We start from the raw sequence: 21,151 nt of genomic DNA, 5'->3' as shown, positions 1-21,151 counted from the left end.
TCATTAGATATTTAATTATGCATACTTTTATAATTATTGAGTATTTCACACGAGTGTAAAGTCAACTTAGGTTAAAAATTAGTTGAAATTTGTAATATTTTGTTGTTCTCTTAAAATTTTTGAAAATAGATTAAATAAAATTTTATCGGGCCACAGAAAAAATGAGTAAAAAATAAGACCACAAAAAATTCTTTTCTTGTCTTTTATGGAGCTAGTTATAAGGCTTCAAACTTATAGGCAAAGATATAACAGAGTTAAAATATTTAAAATACTTTTTTAATAGATATATGTTAAACCTGTTTAAATACCTGATAATCTGTTTAAATATTATAAATAATTAATGTATGTTGCAGTGTTTAGAAAAATATGGTAGAGCGTGATTTATTTTAAAAGAATATTTCTAACAAGAGAATCTATGGGAATAGTTATTTTTAAAATGCTCTTTTTACTTTTCGCAGGCCAACGCATAAGTATAAACCAAAGTTTTATACGGTGAAGAAATGTATATTAAATGAACTGAATAGAGGTAGTTCACCATGTTTGCACGCTTTAGATTAAGTATGATGTGAAAAAAAATAACGCCCGTGTACAAAATGTGGAAATGGAAGAACTTTATGTACATAAAATAGATTTCTCTTGAAATATGTTCATCTAAGTACGTATGTGTATGAATGAATTATGTGAAAGATGACAACCTTATTCCGAGTTGTAGACAATATTCCCAAATTTATTTTGTAATTGTTTATTAACCAGCGGAATAATAAGCTGTTGTTGGACAAACATTGAGACTTGTTAAGTCCTGTTGAAATGTATATTATGTTACGTATGGTGTAAGAATATTATGTGTTCTATATTACCCTCCCCAAAAAAAGATTTCTTTTCTAAATAAATTTAATTTATTTTATGAAAAACAAATTCTCAAAAACAACGTTGGGGGAAGTTTATTTCTTTTAATGTACTCAAGAAGAAAACAAGATAGTATCAAGTACAAATAAATTATTGCCAGTTAAGGTAGGAGCTTCTGAGAAGGAAAGTGAACTGTTCAAGGATTTTACAGTTATTATTTTTGGATTGAGAGAAAATAGAAGGCTAGAATTAGTAATAAATAAAGTTTTTGAAAAGAGGGTAATGGATTCATAGCACAAATTGTAAGTGAGAGAAGTTATAACATGCTTAGAAGTTAGAAGGATGCAAAAGACATAAAGGAGAATGAATAAAAAGTAGTTACGAGTGTAAGAAGATAGTAATATTAAAATAGCTTTCTGTTTTCGTAAACTCTGGTTGTGCAAATTTCTATGAACTGATAACATAGTTAAAGTGGATTATAAATAACTGGAAGATTAATTTTAAGACAGATTTATAAAGTTAAGGAAAGAATATTTTAAAATTTCACTTCTTTATTTCAAATTTTAACGAGGTATAAAATTTTCAAGTTCAATTAGCAAATTCGGTTAAACCCTGTTTTTAAGCAAAACCCCTTTTAAATGTTTTCAAAATAATAAATTGACCTCAATTTTGGAACAAAAAATTTCAAGTAGCTAAATGAATTCAATTAAATAAGTGATAACCTACATTATTTTCATGTAGCGTCGATAATTATAGTCTAAAAAAATAATTTGAAAGAAACAATCACATTGTCAAATTTATAAATACTAGCTGTTAATAAATGTATAATTGTAAACAGCTGTTTTAATTTACAATTAGCTATAATTAGTTATAAATACACTAATATATAAATACTAGTATCCCCTCGCGGCTTCGCCTTCGGTATATGGTTACATAGGTTTCCCATCGCGATCAGGGGATGATCCCTATTAATAATATTATTGTCATGATAATATGATTGCCGCTATTGACAATAATTAATACAATATTCTGTAATACAGTGTCTGTATTATTGTATTGTAGTTATATTAACATACAGTAATTGTTATTGTTATATTACTCGTTGTAATATTCACAAAATAATTTTATATTAGTGATTCATATGATAATCACATCTCTCTCTCTCTCTCTCTCTCTCTCTCTATATATATATATATATATATATATATATATAAAATTTTTTAATATATATATATATTTTTATATATATATATATGAAATAAATATTTTTAAGTACTTTTTTTTACATCGTTTCAAACATTTTGACGAAGGGGTCTCTGGAAAGGCGCTTAAAGTAAAGCAAAGAGAAGATAATAAATATTAAACATAAGTAGATGATAAAGTAGCTTTTGAAAATAATTATATTCTGCTTATACAAAATCAAATCCAGTTATTATTTTATTCAATTATTCTTTAAAAGCAAGAAGTGCGTCAGTATATTTTCATGATTTTAGACTAACTTAAAAATTCAAGTTTTCTGGACAGCTTTTTTAATTTTTTATTCCGAACTCTATAACATAAAATAATAAAAAACATGATAATTAATATAATGTTAAAATATTGTCTTCTGTCTTCATCCTTATCCAACTTTGGTATTATATCAATTATAGTGAGTTTTCTGTATAAAAATTACGGACTGTAACAAAAATTACATAAAAATTATTATAACTTGAGCAAGAATACTATAATGACCAGTATAAAATTGTTTTACAACGTAAAAATTAATAAAAAAACATATTTTAGTAGAATCAAGTCAAGTAGAAAAAGACATTGAAAAACTGTAAAGGTGTAGACGTTTTAATTTAGTTGACCTTGCCGAAATGTTTTGTCATATAAAAAATAACAACGATTAACAATCTTACGTAGAAAAATATGATATTTCGTTTTAATATGAAGGTGATTTATACTGCAAAAAATTCTTCTTCCCAATTTGCATTTTTTTCCAGATAGTAAACTTATTCCTCAGATAGCTTTATAAGTGAAGATATTTTAACATAATATAATCAAAGCCGTGGCATTTCTGAAGGTCCGCAAGCATTATGATGGTAACAGTCGAATCAAATTCAGTGAATACCTCCTGGTCTGAAGGAATGAAGAATTAGGAAAAAAATGATGTATGACTAAGGAACATCTACCTAAAAAGATTTGAACCCCAACCATAGTATAGTTTCCCCAGTGAATCTACCAGTTTGTGACGTCACGTGCTGACATCTCAAAACATTATTGTTTTCCAAAACATTATTCTTTTTATTTCATTTTTTCTTGACTTACAAACAATACGGGCGCCCAAACAATACATTTATGTTATTGTTTGTTCATTTCTTTCCACTTTAGTTAATTACACGTATAAAAATATTTAATGACTCAATCGTATAAACAATAACAATTACTTAACCAATGAATAATGCTCTGATTGGTATTATGTACAGCCCTATAAGAAATTTATACATGCAGTTAGAAATTATGCTTTTCGTCATGATTATATTTAGATCCGTCATTCGTAGTACAGAATGTGTGTATAAAGAAATAAACTCTAGTCCAGTTTATATCGTGATCAGTGAAGGTAGCGTTTTTGTGCGGTCATATTATTTTGTAATTACTCATTGTTTTTCTCAAATATTTTGTAGTATATTATTTTTTTGTTTTATTTTTGTTCGTGTGTTATTAGTGCGGCTTGTTATGGCATAATTTAAATCCGTAGTTAAAAAAAAACTTAATAGTCAAGCACGTTTTGAATACTAGATCGTGGATACCGGTGATCATTGGTGGTTGAGTTTCAATTAACTATACATCTCAGAAATGGTCAACCTGAGACTGTACAAGACTACACTCATACATATCATCCTCATTCATCTTCTGAAGTAATGCCTGACTGTGATCCCTGGTGGCTAAACAGGAAAAACGTAGTAGGAATTAAGCACGTGAAATTATCAATAATAATTATGTTGAAAAAAAAAGTTCTAAAAGTAGATAAATTAACTGACGAAAAACATATAATTGGTATTCAAAAAAGCAAAGAAAGAATTGCTGCTGCTTGCGGGATATCAAGAACACAGGTTAAAAAACTCACAAGAGAAAAAAAGACGTGATTCTTAAATTAACATCCCAATCGCGGTTTTTCAGCACGCCGAAAAAGTATAAAGGACGTTCGAAATCTGTCAGTGGACTGAACAGTTTTGATTTACGTCTAGTTAAAAGAACAGTTAATGAATTTCATTCAAAGAAAATTAATTAAGCTACTTCACTTATCTATTGATTTTAAAGACAGTGAATCAACTTCAGCTGCTATTTTGAAAGAGTTAGGTTTCAAATGGCGTAAAATTGAAAGTAACTGGAAAATTTTAATTGGAAAATCCGTTATCAGGTGGAAGATAATTGAATAATTGCAGGCAATGGCTAAGTACAGACAAATCAATGCTACAATTGTTTATTTGGATGAAACGTACGTTTTAGTTCGCATTGTTCGACAAAGTCGTGGTTTGATGGTATTGTTGAAGGACTTCATATGCCGATTAATAAAGGTGGCCATTTAATAGTAATTCATGCTGAAGGAGAAATCGGTATTTCGAACGCATTACTAACTTGGAAAGCCAGTTCGAAAAGTGGTGACTACCATGAAAACATGAATTCAGACAAGTTCATGAAATGGGCGCGTGCAAATCTTTCACCAATTTCAGTAGTATTTGTTGATAGCCCCTTAGCACAATACAGGTATTGATAAAGCACCAAATTCTAACTCCAGAAGAAAAGATATGACCGATTGGCTGGACAAAACCCATATACCGTACAATTCAAAAACCATCCTGATTTGAATCCGATCGAGATGGTACGGTCAGCTGTAAAAAGATATGTGAGGCAAATTATAACAACATTTTCTTTCACAAATGTTGAAAAATTAATTCCATGAATAAAGAAGACTGGAAACCTTATTGTGAAAAAGTAAAAAGAAAAATATTGAAAAAGAGTACGAAAAAGTGGAACCACTGATAGATGAAATAACAGAACATTATATTATACGTGTAGACTCTGATAGTGAAAGTGAAAATGAAACTGATAGAGATAGTGATTCGTTTAGCGAGGATGGTGAACTTTGTAGAAGTTTGAATTAGATGCATGAAGAAAATTCAAGTAAGCTTTTGTTTATTATTTAAAATTTATAATTTAGTACAAATAAAGGTTATAAAAGAATTAATTACGTATTGTTTATAATTATTAAACGTAAATATGTTAGTTATTACTGCGCGTACAATATGATAACAAGTAATACTTCGATTTGATACGCGGAATTGAATTTTTCAGGCCGAGTAGTAACACGCAGTCTGCTCGTGACGTCATAAACTCATGTTGACCGGGCCAAGTATAGTAGATTGTTCCATGTAAAAGTATTTTATCGTTTGGAATCCGTTCTGCTTATGCAGTCCTTTGAAACGGATATATTTACTTCATTGGGACTTGTTAAACTGTCTGTTATCTAATTTTCTAGTTACCAAAATTTTGTTCAGTGTCTTCTTAAGCTGTAACTTACTGTACTTACAACCAGTAAAAACATCTAAGTATAGTGATCTTTTTTATTAACTGGGAATTTTTCTTGATGTATCGAGTTTTACGTACTTTACGTATTTCCAGTATTTTTTTGCTCGCTATAAAGATAAAAAAGAAGCACCCTTTAGAAATAAAAGCTTATTTATTATTATTTTTATAATTTACAATCACTTCTTAATTCTTAATTAATAATTAATTCTTAATAAAATTAATCTTCTGATAATAAATATTTTTACAGCAAAAACCATATATTGAGACAATATATTATTATTATTACTTATAACAAAAAATAATAGTTTTAATAATAACTAAAATTGCCACTCCAGTTATTTTAAAAGCTTACTCATTAATTTTATATTGCACCGTAGGTTACCTGTTGTCTAACTTCAACTAGCATAAATTATAAACTTCATTATAACTTACTGAAACAGAGAAGTGAATATACAAAATTTATCAACTACAATAGTTAAAAATTTTTAATTATATATATTTTTTTAAAGTAATTAAATTTCACTATTTCTGATAATAATAATAATAAATAAATAATAATAATAAAAACCTCGAAAAATGTTAGCCTTGATTAGTGTAATGTTTTTTTTTTAAATAACTTTTGATTAAACGGGTAACCTTTTTTCCATATTTATTCATTGTAATTTTTTAATATGTTGACAAAGCCGTGCTTTTTTGTACTTTTGACAAAGCCGATGAACACAAAAAATATTTTGAAGAGTATTATTACAAATTTTAATGAGAAATATAGAATTAAACATAAAAAGAATATTATAAAAACCAACAACACAGTTGTAGGACTTTGCTACTACTGTGGGTTGTTTCGGATACACGGCTTACACACACGCGCGTGCGCGCGCGCGACTTAATTAAAAATATTTATCATTTTATAATAAAAATATAATTAATTTTTTTTATACATATAATATTTTTTCGTTTATGTGATTCAATGATCCTAACTAAAGCTCGCGCGTGTATTAAATACCCGTATTTAATTCGCGCGGGTGTAGCGGTCTTAGCGGCGATGGTCAACACTACTAATGTAATTAATTAACTAAACTAATGTAATTTCCCAACTTACATAGAACATATTTCGCTTGTACGGTCGGCAGACCGGTGTAGCCGTGAGGCTTAATCCACCAGGTACCAAATTAACCGGTACCTTGAGTTCGAGACCCAGCCAGACCGACTTACTTTTTTACACTTACTTACCGCTCCGCTGTGACCAACCTTTGAAATATTAACTAAATTAAATAAAATAATATTTAAACTGTAATAAATAATTTGGTTGGTAACCCTGAGAAATTTCAAATTTCCCGATCCAAGAGGACGAGGGAAAAGGAAAATTAGAATATGGTGGACTGCGACACTATTATTCTTTATGGTGACAGGAAGTACTATTGACGAAATATACCTATTTGTCCACTAATTTAGAAAATTCTTTGGGGTGAAGGTGCAGTTTTTCTAAACTTTTTTTGAAAATGCATTTTTTTTATTCGTTAACAAATGTGCTTAAGAAAATATGACAATTAGGCGAAATCTCGAGTTTGTAGACGTTGCTCACAGCCTCATCCCGTTGACTTTCAGAATTGGAAATTTAATGACATCAATATCTCATATGTAGAAGTAATCTAACGAAGTTTGGTCAAAATCGGTCCAGTAATTCTGCTGATATAGTGATTTAGAAGCCAAAACTGAACACACTTACATACGTGCATTAACATGTGGAAAATTTCCATTCGGTTTTTTGGGTTCCTTAGGTGTCAGAACGTCAAGATATAGCTCTCCTACAACGCTATCTAGATGGAAAAGTAATATTATAAATTATAACCTTTTTTTTTTATTTATAAAAAAAAGAATCCTTTAATTAAATTCAAAATGAGTAAACGTGAAGTAAAATGATTTAATTAAAATCTCACGATTTCATCAAAAACAAAGGTTTAAAAAAGCTCTCTCATCATATTATTGGCGGTATTAAGTACAGCTTAATGTTTATGAACATCCATCCATGTTATCTCGATTTTTATTTCGATCAATTGCTAATAAATGAATTCATCTATTTATTATTTCATAAATTCACACTATAAGGTGGTAAAAGAATACGAGTCGATTTTAATGATATTATACATAAATCAATGAATCATTAAAAAATCTGTTCTGGGCACCACATGACTTCCTTGTACGCCTATTAAATTACATTTTTTTTAAAATGAAAACTACATAAAGTTTTATTTTATTAATAATTTCTGATATTTTTCTTCTTTTATTTTTTATTATTATTGAATTATTTGTTATTTATTGTATTTTTTTTTTACAGAGGTTAATAATTAATATTAATAAATCAATATATTTATATTTAGAAAAAAGTTAAAAAAAGGAGATGATGTCGGATGTGAACCGAGGTCCTTCCACTTGTGAAATCCAAATATTTTATTAATTAAAATTTTATTTGGCTATAACTCTGAAACCAATGAAATTAAGTAGCATATATATCGTTGAAAAGCTCTCAATGGGGAGTTATTACTGCAGTTAAGAAAAAGTCAAATATCCAAATTTTTTTGTATTTAACATACGTACGTATGTACAGACGTCACGCCGAAACTAGTCAAAATAGATTCAGGGATGGTCAAAATGGATATTTACATTGAAATTTGAGAACCGAAATTTTTCACTATCACAAACAAAGAATTAACTTTACTTTGAACAAAGAATTAAAAATTACGTATATTAAAGATTTAAATAGATTACCTAGACCATCAGGAAAAGATTGCATACAACTTAAAAGATAAAGTTGTATGTATGATGTTATATTTCTCCGTAAAATTCTTGTCGACGAAGTGGACTGTCCTGAATTACTTGAGCTGTTTGATTTCAAAATTCCGAGCCATACTCGTGTGTGTTCTACCAGTTACGAGCTTCATAGTACTCTTCCGCGACTTTACAAACTTGGAAACTTGGTCCCTCCCCTCCATGACTTCTTTTATGATAGTGCCTATCACTTAAAAAAACTATTTAATTCCTTGTTATGTGTTACTATGCCCTGTTCTCTTTATGAATTTTTTTCTGGATTTGTTACTATGTCTCATCCGTTTTGTGCATATTCTTTTCCTACTATTATTATTGTTGTATTGTTATGTTGTACCTTTTGTGAATTGACGTGTCCCGTTGAGAAATATTTAAATATGAAAGCATAAAACAGCCAAGTATTTATTTGAAAGTATCAATAGTGTAAAGCTGTAATAAACTTATAATTATTGAAAAAAAATAATTTTTTTATTAAAATTTAATTTTTAATGCGCACTATGTATCAATATCTATGTATTTAGTGATTTTGTGTAGGCTCATTGTACTCGAATAGCTCTTGACTTTGATAGGGTTTGTGTTAAAATAAATTTAAAAAACTATTTTTTATAATCAGGTATTAGACTATTATTATGTAACCAATAGCTATTCGAATGAAATATTTTTCTGTAGCTGGTAAATAAATTTTTTAATCCGATTAGTAAGTCGATCTAAGAATAGATGGAGTTAAAAATGGAAATTTATTAATATGCAAACTTTAGGTAACAAAATATGAATTGTATTTATTTATTACAACGTGTAAAACATCTGAATATAAATTTTAATTTATATTCCCGCCCGCTGGATTTCATTGTGTTCTTATCCTTACGGTAGTCACAATAATACTGATAAATAACAATTAAAGTCTATTCACTTTACAAAAATAATCAGTGTAATTTCGTTTGGTCAGTGCAGGACTCGAAACTTTCTGAAGAAAGCGGTTTTTAGAATATTCGCCCACCATCTAAAAATAGTACTTATACCTGGTTACCCGTACGAAGGACGGTTAAAAAAGTATTTTCCACCGTTCTTAGCGTCACCTGACAAACACCACGAGGAGGTGACTGAATTTAATTTATTTTTATTTACTTTTATTTTATGATTTTAACTGTTTGTTGTGGTACAGTTTGGGAATAACATAATCTAAAGAATGGACTTGTATAGAATATTTACTCCTTTTCTGTCTGGTGTCCATTATACAGTAGTTCTCACAGGATACTCTGGAGAATGCCACTGTTGTCCATGAGAAGCTTTGATTCTGCAACTGGAGACCAGCCACTTGAAGCGTCTGCCCTTCTTTATTATCATCGAAAAACCAACTTTAAGTAAAAACTGGAGGCACTTAAAAGTGATGGGGAAGAATACGTACCCTACACCGTCGCACACTTAAACTTAATTTTCTCGATAACGAAAATTTAATTTAAAATCCTGCCTGTGGTTTCTGAATTCAATTTGACCAATGGTTTAATTATGAATATCGGCAAGGAACCTAATCCGGCTGTTTTGGCATCCAGCATAACGGTCACTTGAAACGGTGAAATATTTTCGTAATGGCAATAGTGTGTTCATTCCAGGTGTAAAATCTATCTTTATTCAAAATTTTAGCTCAATCGGATGTTTAGTCTTTACATGAAAGAGTAACAAACTCACAGAAACCACTAGATTAGATATGTATGTAGATAATAATTAAACGTATGAAGATAATAAATTCAATCAGTATAGAATAAAAATTATCCTGTAACATTAAATTAATAGTTATAACGGTAAAGTAAATAGTTATTTGAATCGGAAATCAATAATTATTTGAATATATGTTATTTACATACCTTAAAATAGGATGCAAATAACAATTACTTTGATTTAATTATTATTATTAAAAAAAACTCATTCCTCTATATAATTAATTATAATTGAACATGTAAGCAAGTTTTTATTTAAAATACATTAAGTTCATTTACAGAATGTGAACTATTTTTTAAAATTAATGTTTATATGTTCATTAAAGTTAATTAACAAATATACTACATTTAGTTATGTCTGACCTAGTTAGACGGTTAAAACAAAAACAAAAACAAAAAATTTAGGTACTCGTAAAATTAAATACATGTAGTTTTTCCTCTTGATAGGGATATAGAAAACACTGATAGTGTAATAACTTTAATTACTGTAAACATTTAACAATTACTTTAACAGTGTTTAATTACTTAAACAATTACTTTAATTAATGTAAACATATTTTGTTTTAAATCTTATACTTTGTATTTCTAACAGTTAGAAAGATATGTTATTAATATTAAATAAAAATATATTAAATGTATTTTTTTATAAATAGTTTTAATTGTACATGTAAGGTAATGTATAACTTAAAATTCACTTAATTTCGCTGGTTCCCTTGGTATAAGCGTTAAGTAAATATTTTCTTTGGAATGGGTAGTGCTTTTATATTGTTTTGTTTGTGAATATAACATTATATTGTACCGTTATTTTTGCCTTGGTTTTGTGTGTTTACTCGCGCGTGCATGAGTGATGTACATTAGCGGGCATGTTTTAATATAACATTATTGTGTTACGTATATATTATAGTATATTCTTCAAAATTTAAATATTGTGTTTATTGATTTTGCTCTTTAGTTTATTAATATATTTATTTTCAAAACGTAATAATTTTCTCAGTGTTCTATTTTGGTTATCTTAAAAATATTCTACTAGTATTACCTGTTTGATTTCCGGAATTTGAAATTCATTATTATGTATTCTTATATTTGATTTTCAGTTGGAAATATACATTTTTATATTCCCAGCTACAGCGATGTGTGCTGCTATAGAAATTATAGCTATAACGGTAAAGTAAATAAATCAATCTAATAAACAATCTAAAAAATTTGTCTTATTGAAATTTCGTGCCTTAAAGAGATATTTAAAAATGTTTTTAACCGAAAAAAAGATTTTAAATAATTTGTAAATAATCTGCGAAACAATTTGTTTATTCCTTTTACCTTCAAAATGTCGATTTTTTTCTGACGGAAGTCTGTGTGCGTGTATTGGCCTATATTTGGTGTTATAACTATGGACCTTGTTGATAGATTTTTTCAAACTTGATAAACAGCTTGATAGACCTTCGGAGGAAAGAATTTATTAAATTTTGGTAACAATTTAAAAAGGGTGAGGGTGTTTTGACAGAAATAAAATCTTTACTGGGCACAAAAGCTGAAGTTTTTTTATCGAGATCACAGGTTACCAAAATTTTTTATTTAATACTCACCATCTCCAGAAAAAATTACATTACATTTTGACATTATTCTTTTTTTAATTATATCTTGCTTCAGAAAAGGAGATAACGGGAGGTTTTTGCATCTATGTTGTCTATATCAATAGGTCTTCAGACTGTTATGAAATATTTTCGACCGTCCTACTATAATGGTCTGTGGTAACAAAAAATATTTTTTTTTAATTTAAAAAAATCATTTTTGAAAATTATTTTTTATTTAAATCCATATCTCATGCATTTACTCATTGCATTTAAAATTTAAAAATCTTAATTTTTTGATAACCCTTACTCTTCAGTATTTCTTGAAAAAAAAATAGGGAAAAATTATCACCCGCTTCCTAAAAAATACAAATTGGATTATTAAGAATTATGGCTGTATCTTTGTTTTTTAAACAAATTTAATGTTACGTTTTTTAAATTTAGTTTCATCACTTAGGGAATATTTTCTTAAAGATTAATTTTACCTAAATGTTTCCCCTTGAATATGAGAGCCCCCAAAATGAAAGAGAAATTTTTTTTACTTATTTAATTGTGAATCTTAAAATTAGAAATAAATATTTTTACATAAAAATGAGTTCATAATTTTGTATAAAAAATAAATTATTGTAAAGTTATAATAGAGCTTAAAATAATGGAACTAAAAAAGATTTTTGGCTACGCCAGAAACCTGAATTGCATAAATTGTCTTGCAAAGCCGTTAAAGTTAGGCAATTCATTGCCAGTTTTTTTCAGTTGTTATTTAAAGTTCTTTAATAAAGTAGATCTTTTTTATGCATATTCATTTAGATGTAAGTACAAACATTGTAGTTAGTATTTAACAAAATGTTATCCTGATGAATTATAAAAAATAATTTGTCAATTCGTAAACTACCTAGAATGTATTATTGCAAATAAATCGGTCATGCCTGATAACAAACATGTTAATGCGCTCCGCTATAATTGGTACACTCAGCTAAAAAAAAATTATAAAAACAACGATACCACGAATATATATCATCCGTCCAACAGAGAGCGCTTTAGAGGCTTATAACAACCACCACTTACCGGATTTAGAAGTAATTATAAATTCGCAGTACAACTCATATTATACAACGATCAGTAAAAATGGCTGAGCAAAAGCATATTTTTGTTTTATGGACGATATTAAAAAATGTTGGCTACTAAATCAGATAAGAATATCAAGCGAAGGAAGATTTTAATTTAAATCTGAAAAACAATGCACATAAATTTGGAAACATGACATTTTACTAGATATAATTTACAGTTTTCTGAAAACAGTACCCATTTACTGTTAGAAAGTTCATTCATTGTACTGACCGTAAAGGAATAAATACTTATTATACATGCTACTATACAGATGAAAATACGAGTATTCACTATATAGAACTTCTATTACAGATAGTGTATAAAACATTTAAATAACTTGTATTATTTTACTACTGGGGCTTTAAACATCAAATCAATTATTCTCCATTATCCTTCTCCCACTCTGCCGAACACCAGGATTTATTGCATTTATTCTTGCACGTATAAAGCATGTTAACGAAACTAATGGTTAACTCGTCGTCGCAAATTAGTTGCTTAACAAATGTTATTCAAAATCGAAGGTTCTGTAGTTCAAGTCCTGGTAAAAGTTATTGTGTTCTCACTACAGCGTGGCAGTGATGGCCCCCAGCGCCCCGCAGTGTCGGGTCGGCGTCGGTCGTCTTCCGCCGGCGTATCAGTTCTCCCCGAGCTATAGGAATATAAGGATTTCCGTGAGTGAAATACCTTCCTGCCTATTGCAGTGTATGGACTCACGTCCTTTGCTGCTGGACTGGCGATTAATAAATAGAAAAATTGTTGATATATTTTTTTGAATTTTGAGACTGCGTTACGATCCATAGAAGTTTTCAGTGGTAGAGCTTATCTTGTGTGACCCCTTTCCGTATAGATTGGGCAGAATAACTTGTAATTAGGAGCCACCCTCCCGCAAGGAGTGAGTGCCTGAGGCAATCGTAGGGCTTGGCCCATGTGGCCTCCTACTGAAACTAGATTACATTAGAGTGCAAGCTGGTTGGGCTCTTAGAATGGTACATTTGTTTTTTTTTGGCCATAAACGCTTTCGCTGTATCATCACCCGGACTAAAAAGACAACAAAAACTGTACTAAATATTGAAAATAAAATAAACAAACAGAATCTTACAACTAATATCACAGCTAAACTATCACTTAAAACTAATATAACAGTCGTAATCTTAAAATAAGATATGCTTATTTAAAATAAATGAAAATATAAAAATTATATAACTTGACTGAACATAAATAAATTGTAACGAGATTCAAGAGGACTGAAATGTGCTCCTTCTCGGATAACAGAGAAATTAAAAAACTAACGTAAACATCACAATGATTATCAGAAAAAAACTGCTGAAAGATCAGTACAAAATATATACTCGAGTAAAACAAAATTAGAATCAAAAATTATTATTTCGCACAACACAAAACAAGATTAAATTCTATGTAGAATAATAATAATACGTCGTAGAAATAACAACACCCGATCTAAAATTTCCTTATCATTGCCCAGCACTCGGCAAATGTTTCTAAGAAATTTAAATTTACGACGTAAGCCCGCATAACGTATGCAATCCTCAAGGATGTGACGCACAGTCGTGAGCAGTAGCATCAACCGCATAGTAGTGTGTTTTCTGCTGACATTTGTCAGCAATCGGCAATCTCTGCCCTAACCGCAATCGGCAGAGGACCACTTCCACTCGGCAAATTTTTCTGCACAAAGAGTCTCATGGCAACATAGAATCTTTGTCTCGGAGTTTATTATCCACTGTAGCAGTCTAGTCACTTTGCTCGAAGAGTTTGTCTTAAACAATTAATAAAGTCGGAAGTAGTAACTCGAGTGATAAAGGATGACTGACTACATCCGTCTTTAGCAGCGGAATCTGCATGTTCATTATCCGTAATTCCCATATGGCTAGGGGGATCCAGTAGAAACTCACTTGTGTATTGCGATGGTTCAACTCAGCAATTGCATTATAGATTTTGGTGACCATAGGTAGAATAGAATACAAATATTCTAAAGCTTGGAGTGCATTATACGGTCGTTACAAATAAAGACATGACGATAAAACAAATAAGGATGGTACATGCCAGGCTTAGCCCGGTCAGTGATATTGGATGAAGAAGGGGATGGGGATAATGGAAGTGATTTTTTTGAGCGGGCGATAGAACAGACTTCTTCTGCAGGGCGGTCTTGTATCTCCTGTCGTTCTTCTCTTTTGTTAACCTTAATATAAAAATTCTAATTATCCTAGTTATCCTAATTCTGAAAAAAATCAAGCGAGCGAGAAGAGAACAAGCTTCTTCATTCTTCAGTTTCTTCTTATTTTTTCTTTAGGAAGGAAGAATCATGAAATATTATAGCAGAAGCAATTTGGTGGCGTCGTTGGCAATACATGACCTAATGCCGGTATGTGTATGTTAAATAATTAATAATTCAAATATCTAAGTGCGACACACCTCACTAATAGACTTTCTTAACAGCCTGTTTGCTAGAAAGGTAATATGGTGAGATGTGTTTATTGCGCAGGGTGTTATAGGGCGCCCGAGCGGAAGGTAAATTGAATTTTGGAAAAAAATTATTTATTTGTAACAATGAACAGCAGCCTTCAAATGACCGGCCACGGGTTACGTAAACGTTTCAGTTGGAATGACCGTAATTCGTTGTGGTATCTCACGGATGCTCGTCCAGGACTGCACGCAGGCATTTTCTGGCATCCTGGAGCTATATTTATAACAGAGGTATCGTATACGTTGGATCTCAGACAGCCGCAACCTCGAAGAACTTCTTCCATTGTTCTGCTCTGACTTGATCGTTTTGATATCACTGCGAAGTACGGTGTTCCTGATGAACTATGGCGCTCCAAACATTGCCTGCAGGGCCGTGACCTGTCACTTCATTGGTCTACAGAAGTATTTCTATCTCCTTACCTGCAGTACCAATTCCTGGTCAATCCTTTTGATAGTTTAAGCATAATTTTGTACTGTCTGCAACTTCTATGCTTTTCTATAAGTTTCAGATGTATCCTGCAGGGGAGTATCGTTTACTCTAACGGGCCTCCACGTCTCGGCCCGCGGTCGGATCTCACTATGCGTCCGCCTCAAATCCCCAGAGTAGGATCCACCAGGCCCGGCTATGCCGTTCCTGGGTCCCCACTCTGGGAGCCGAGACTCGGTCTTTACGCCAATGCCTCTAACGGGACACCCCGATTGGGTATCCCCGGCGGGACTCAGTCTTTTTCTCTCAGGGATGCGAGAATCCCCGTACCTCATCGCTACCGCCCACTCGTTCAAGCACGTGCGAACGGCAGCTCCGCAGAGGGCTGTCCCTCATTTCGAGCCCCCCGATCCTTCTGCTGAAGAACCCTCACCACGAACCCTGCAATGATATCAAAAGTCTTGGGGCTCTGCAACATGGTGGCGATGATGTTCTCCACGCTGAGCGGTCCGGTAAACACCGAGTAAGGTAGGCGGTATTCATCCCAATGCGGGAACCGGAACACCACGTGTTCTATGGTATCCGGGTCGCCGCAGTAAGGGCAGTAGGAGGTTATCCGCCCTCCTCCTATTACAAAGTTAGGCGCGGAATACCCCATGGCCGGTCAGAAATTGCGTGAGCAGCCATTAGTTCAGCTCACCAAACCACCTGAGGCTTTATATCCGCGATAAGGCGGTGCGTCCAACTGCCCTTGGTACTTGGTGGGATGAGTGCCCTTGCACTCATCCCACCTAGCTTGCCAATCTCGGAACAGGGCCGCATGTATGTCCTCCTTGGGAACTCCCCGGTGGCCCAACACTCCCCGCCTCTGTCGACACAGAGGCATATGCTGATGCCACCTTGGACGATGCAACGCTTATCCCCTCTAGGATTTCCTGTTGCGCCCCACAGCACGACAATATTCTTGACAAATATGTTTGTTACGCCTCTTGTTTAGTCTGATGTAATCTGTCGTTGCTCTTAAATATCACATTTCCGGGGTTTGAAATGTAAATTCTTCCTTTTTCGATGTCAGCCATGTTTTATATCCGTAAAGTAGAATTGGAGCAGCCAATTTTTTTACAAAATTTTAGTTTACTTTCCCTTCTAGCCTTATTTTTAAGAGTGGTATATATCGTTCCCCAGACAGTTCTATATTTATGCAATTTATGAAAAAACGATAAACTATTTAATAAAAAACATCGCGTGCGAACTATGTGTGTTGGACTCATGTTGTCCATAGATTGGACAGATTATAGAACCCAATGATAACTATTATCAGCACTATGCTAACTATTATAAGCACTATGCTTATGACATGATTTATTAATTTAATATTATTGTAATCATTTACTGTTTTTTTTCGTGGGGGGAGGGATCATCATTGGATGGCCTTCTCTCAAGTGATATTTTAAAGTATTATTTACTTATGGTTTCATCAGCAGAAACAGATTGTACATTTTTATTCCACAGAAAAACAAAAATATTGTAAACATCCTCATCCTAATAAAATATCTTATCCTAAACAATAAGTGCAAGACCTGCTCGAGAATAGTATCCTTAAAAACGTCCTTCGTCCTTAACCATGTTAACTGGTAGCTTACCCAAGGAATCCATCATCTTAGATTTAAATGGCGATATGGTCATCCGAAACTCCTTACATATCTTTTGCAGTTTATATACACTCTTCTGTAACTCATTTTCACTGGCTGCTATTACTAAATTGTCATTAACATAAATTAAGTAATTTAAAGTATAATTATCTACCTGTATTCCAGTTTATAATTTATATTTCCATTTTTACTTTGTTTATACATTTTTATTAAAATTATTTAATTATTTTAATGTATTATTTACATTTTTATTTTGTATATATATATATATACAGTTATATAGTATATAGTTTTATATATATATATATATATATATATATATATATATATATATATATATATATATATATATATAAAACTATATACTATAAAGTGACAAATGAGGAGGTATTGAGGCAAATAGATGAAGAAAGAAGCATTTGGAAAAATATAGTTAAAAGAAGAGACAGACTTATCGGCCCCATACTAAGGCATCCTGGAATAGTCGCTTTAATTTTGGAAGGACAGGTAGAAGGGGAAAATTGTGTAGGCAGGCCACGTTTGGAATATGTAAAACAAATTGTTAGGGATGTAGGATGTAGAGGGTATACTGAAATGAAACGACTAGCACTAGATAGGGAATATTGGAGAGCTGCATCAAACCAGTCAAATGACTGAAGACAAAAAAAAAAAAATATAAAACTGTTATATTTTCTTTCCATTTTTTTTTAAGATATCATCTATGTATATGTTGAAAAGCATGGGCGATAGAAAGCATTACTTTTCTCATTACAAAACCCTTAGTTAAACAAAAAGTTAATCTATTCTATCACTATTTTAATAACTAATATTAAATGAAGGGAATATCCTCCGTTATCCAATATGTTCCGTAACATTTTCCTATCTATGCTATCAAATGCCCTCTCCAATTCAACAAAAGCAAGATGAGTTTTAAGATTATAATCCCTGCATTTCTGAGTAATCTGTTTTAAGACAAAAACTTCATCAATAAAGGATCTACGCTTTCTGAAACCCATCAGCTTCTCATAAATTAAAAAATCAGTTATCATCTTCAGAGTTCATTAATTATTGAAGCATACTAGTTTATATGTAGTATTTAATAGACTGATTCACCTATAATTACTATTCGCTATAAATTCCGGGTACTAATATTTCACTCGCATCACAAAATACATCAAATATCCGAATAAAAGGTGGGTGCCGATTCGGGGTGAATAAGCCTATCCTTTATATAGCAATAAAGAAGAAGACTAAACCAATGAAAATTATATTAAATTGTATTTTAATCCGTTAAAAAAAAACGATAAAAAATTTTAAAAAATGTTTTCCGGAATTCAGATATTATTGTCTTCTTTTGTTTTATTTCCTTCTGCCAGTAAATCATATAAAAACAAATTAATTAAAAATACTTATTTTTTTTACTACAAAATTTGCATTTACGTGATTCAATGTACAAAAGTTCAGCGTATATGTACATTAAATCAATACCACTTTTAGTATTTATAACAACACCTAGATTTATTATAATTTGCCATTAACACAATTAATTTCACTATAAAACAAGGGATGAAGTACTAAATAAAAGAGATAATCGGAGTGTTTTATAATGAATACCTTTTTAAATAATGACTGACAATGATTTACAAAAGGGACTAAACTAATCAAATAATAAACACTTATAATTGTTTGTACTGTTACGTAGAGATAGGATAACATTATTCAAAAGTAACATATCAAATACATGTTATCACGATTTGAAACTTTCAAAGAGTAATCACATTTATTACCGAGAATGAGGTAACACGTTACTATAACATATATATGGAGATAAAAAAGAAGTCCGTTTATCATGTTCCAGTTATGAAAATCTACTAACACTAAAGATTAAATAACACTATTTTTCCATTAGTAAAATTAAATTATATTAATCTGACCCATTCTGACAGTAAAAAGCTATTTTCTAAATATAATTAATTACAGTTATTTAATTACTCAATATATTATTTACATTCTAATGACAGGCGACTACAACTGAATCACACACATTGAATTTACCCTGTTTAGCTGATTTTTTTTCTCGTGGATGATTAATTCATCACATAGCCCTTAAAGCTTACGGGGTGAAAAATGAAATATAAATTTTTTAGTATGTGAAAAATATAATACCTTACAAGGAACCGTTCAGATGAAATACAGACACGGTACCATTAAACAGGATAAAAACATTATTCCTAAATTGTGGGATTCTCTTCCAATTAAACTAGTATTTTTTCCAAACCTTTTGTCTTGATTATGCAGTGGATTGGTAAAAATACGCTGTACTCTTTTAAAAACACTTTTGTGTGATTTATATTTAGATTTGTTTTTATCGGGAGGTATACATTCGTTATTGAGAGTGTATATTAGAACAGGACCAGAATAACGGATCAGGGTAACGGATCTCTTTCAATTAAGGAGAAAGAATAGACCACTCCATCAAAATATTTCTGCCATCATTACATTTACGAAAGCGGAACTCTAATTGTATTAGAATTTTCTACGTCGAACACGCATTCCCATAAATTTGTTTTCAAAATTTCTCTAATTTTACTGCAGATCGGATACTCTCCTCTATTGGAAAATTTTTGAATGGAACTAATAACTATATCTTTATTAAAATCCTCCAGATTAGTTATCCAGTCTATATGAGGAATTTTTCCGGAGGCGATTCAAAAGAATGTTCGCGTAATTCGCCTTGCGCTAATGAATTTTCATTATCTTCACGAAAAACAGTTTGTGTAATACGCATTGATGTAGCACACATAGTAGTGGTCGCTTCCTATTTTGAATTAAAATCCTCCTTAATAGTAGCATTAGGTTTGCTATCCACAAGTTCTTTTAAATAATTATATTCCCCATAAACCGTTTTTTTATATTGTTTCTGAAGATGAGGATTGTTTGCTGCCATTTTAAATTACAGGCTTACACAATTTAAATAAATCAACTTTCACAATTAAAGATCAGTCAAAGAAATTGCACGTCCGACATTTAATGTGAACTGGTCGAAATCGTATTAAAAAACAAAAAATGCGTATGCGGTGATAAACATGAAGTAATAACGTCTTGAAATAATAAACATGACTACTTAAAATAACTGTTAAACTGAATAATATAAATGATAATTATGCCAGTTTTTTATATAACAAAATTTTTGCCTTTGTACGTGACTGTTTCTCAGTAACAGTATAAAAAGCTATGCAGTAATTCGATCGCAAAATATATGGGAAGACACTTTAATTTATTTAGAATGAGGTAATCATATTTTGTACGTAAAATAATTTAAGCAGAGTTATTGAAAAATTTGATCTCAATTTTTGTGATTTTGTTATCTATTGAAAATGTTATATTTGTGTGTTCGCTTATTAAGATCTATTAAGTGTAGTTAATAACGGATGTGTGATGTACTGACCGTATGCGCACCTCGCTGCTGCAGAATACTACTAGTAGGATGGAAGGCAAGATAAAGAATCGCGTGATCTTCACCGCAAGATGTTTTCAAATATATTATAGTATGAGGGAATCACTGTTTTTAAAGTTACGCACAAATGTGCTTGAGTCGGTTATTCATTTTGTTACATCAATATATTTCAGAAAAATAAATCTACGATTGTGTTCAATTGTGAAGAGTTCTGCAATCATTTATTTACAATATGTTTAAAAGTGATAAATTAACACATTTCTTTGAGATTGTGTTCAAGAAGTTTCATAATAATGCAATGTCTGCTTAGTGACTGTTCTCACTAAAACATTATTTAAAACCACCGTTTATTGTTTGTTTTAAATAAGAATATAAAATTGTGTGGCTCATTGTGGTATATTCAGTGGTAGAATTTTGAATTTTAAAAATTTCGACAAAGGTATTTTGTGTAGCTAGATTTTATTACGGATTTATTTTTGATAAGAAAACAATGGTAGAGATTC

This window comes from Lycorma delicatula, chromosome 2, assembly GCF_047948215.1.
Source record: "Lycorma delicatula isolate Av1 chromosome 2, ASM4794821v1, whole genome shotgun sequence".
NCBI lineage: Eukaryota > Metazoa > Arthropoda > Insecta > Hemiptera > Fulgoridae > Lycorma > Lycorma delicatula.
Note: the sequence above shows the minus strand (reverse complement) of the source record.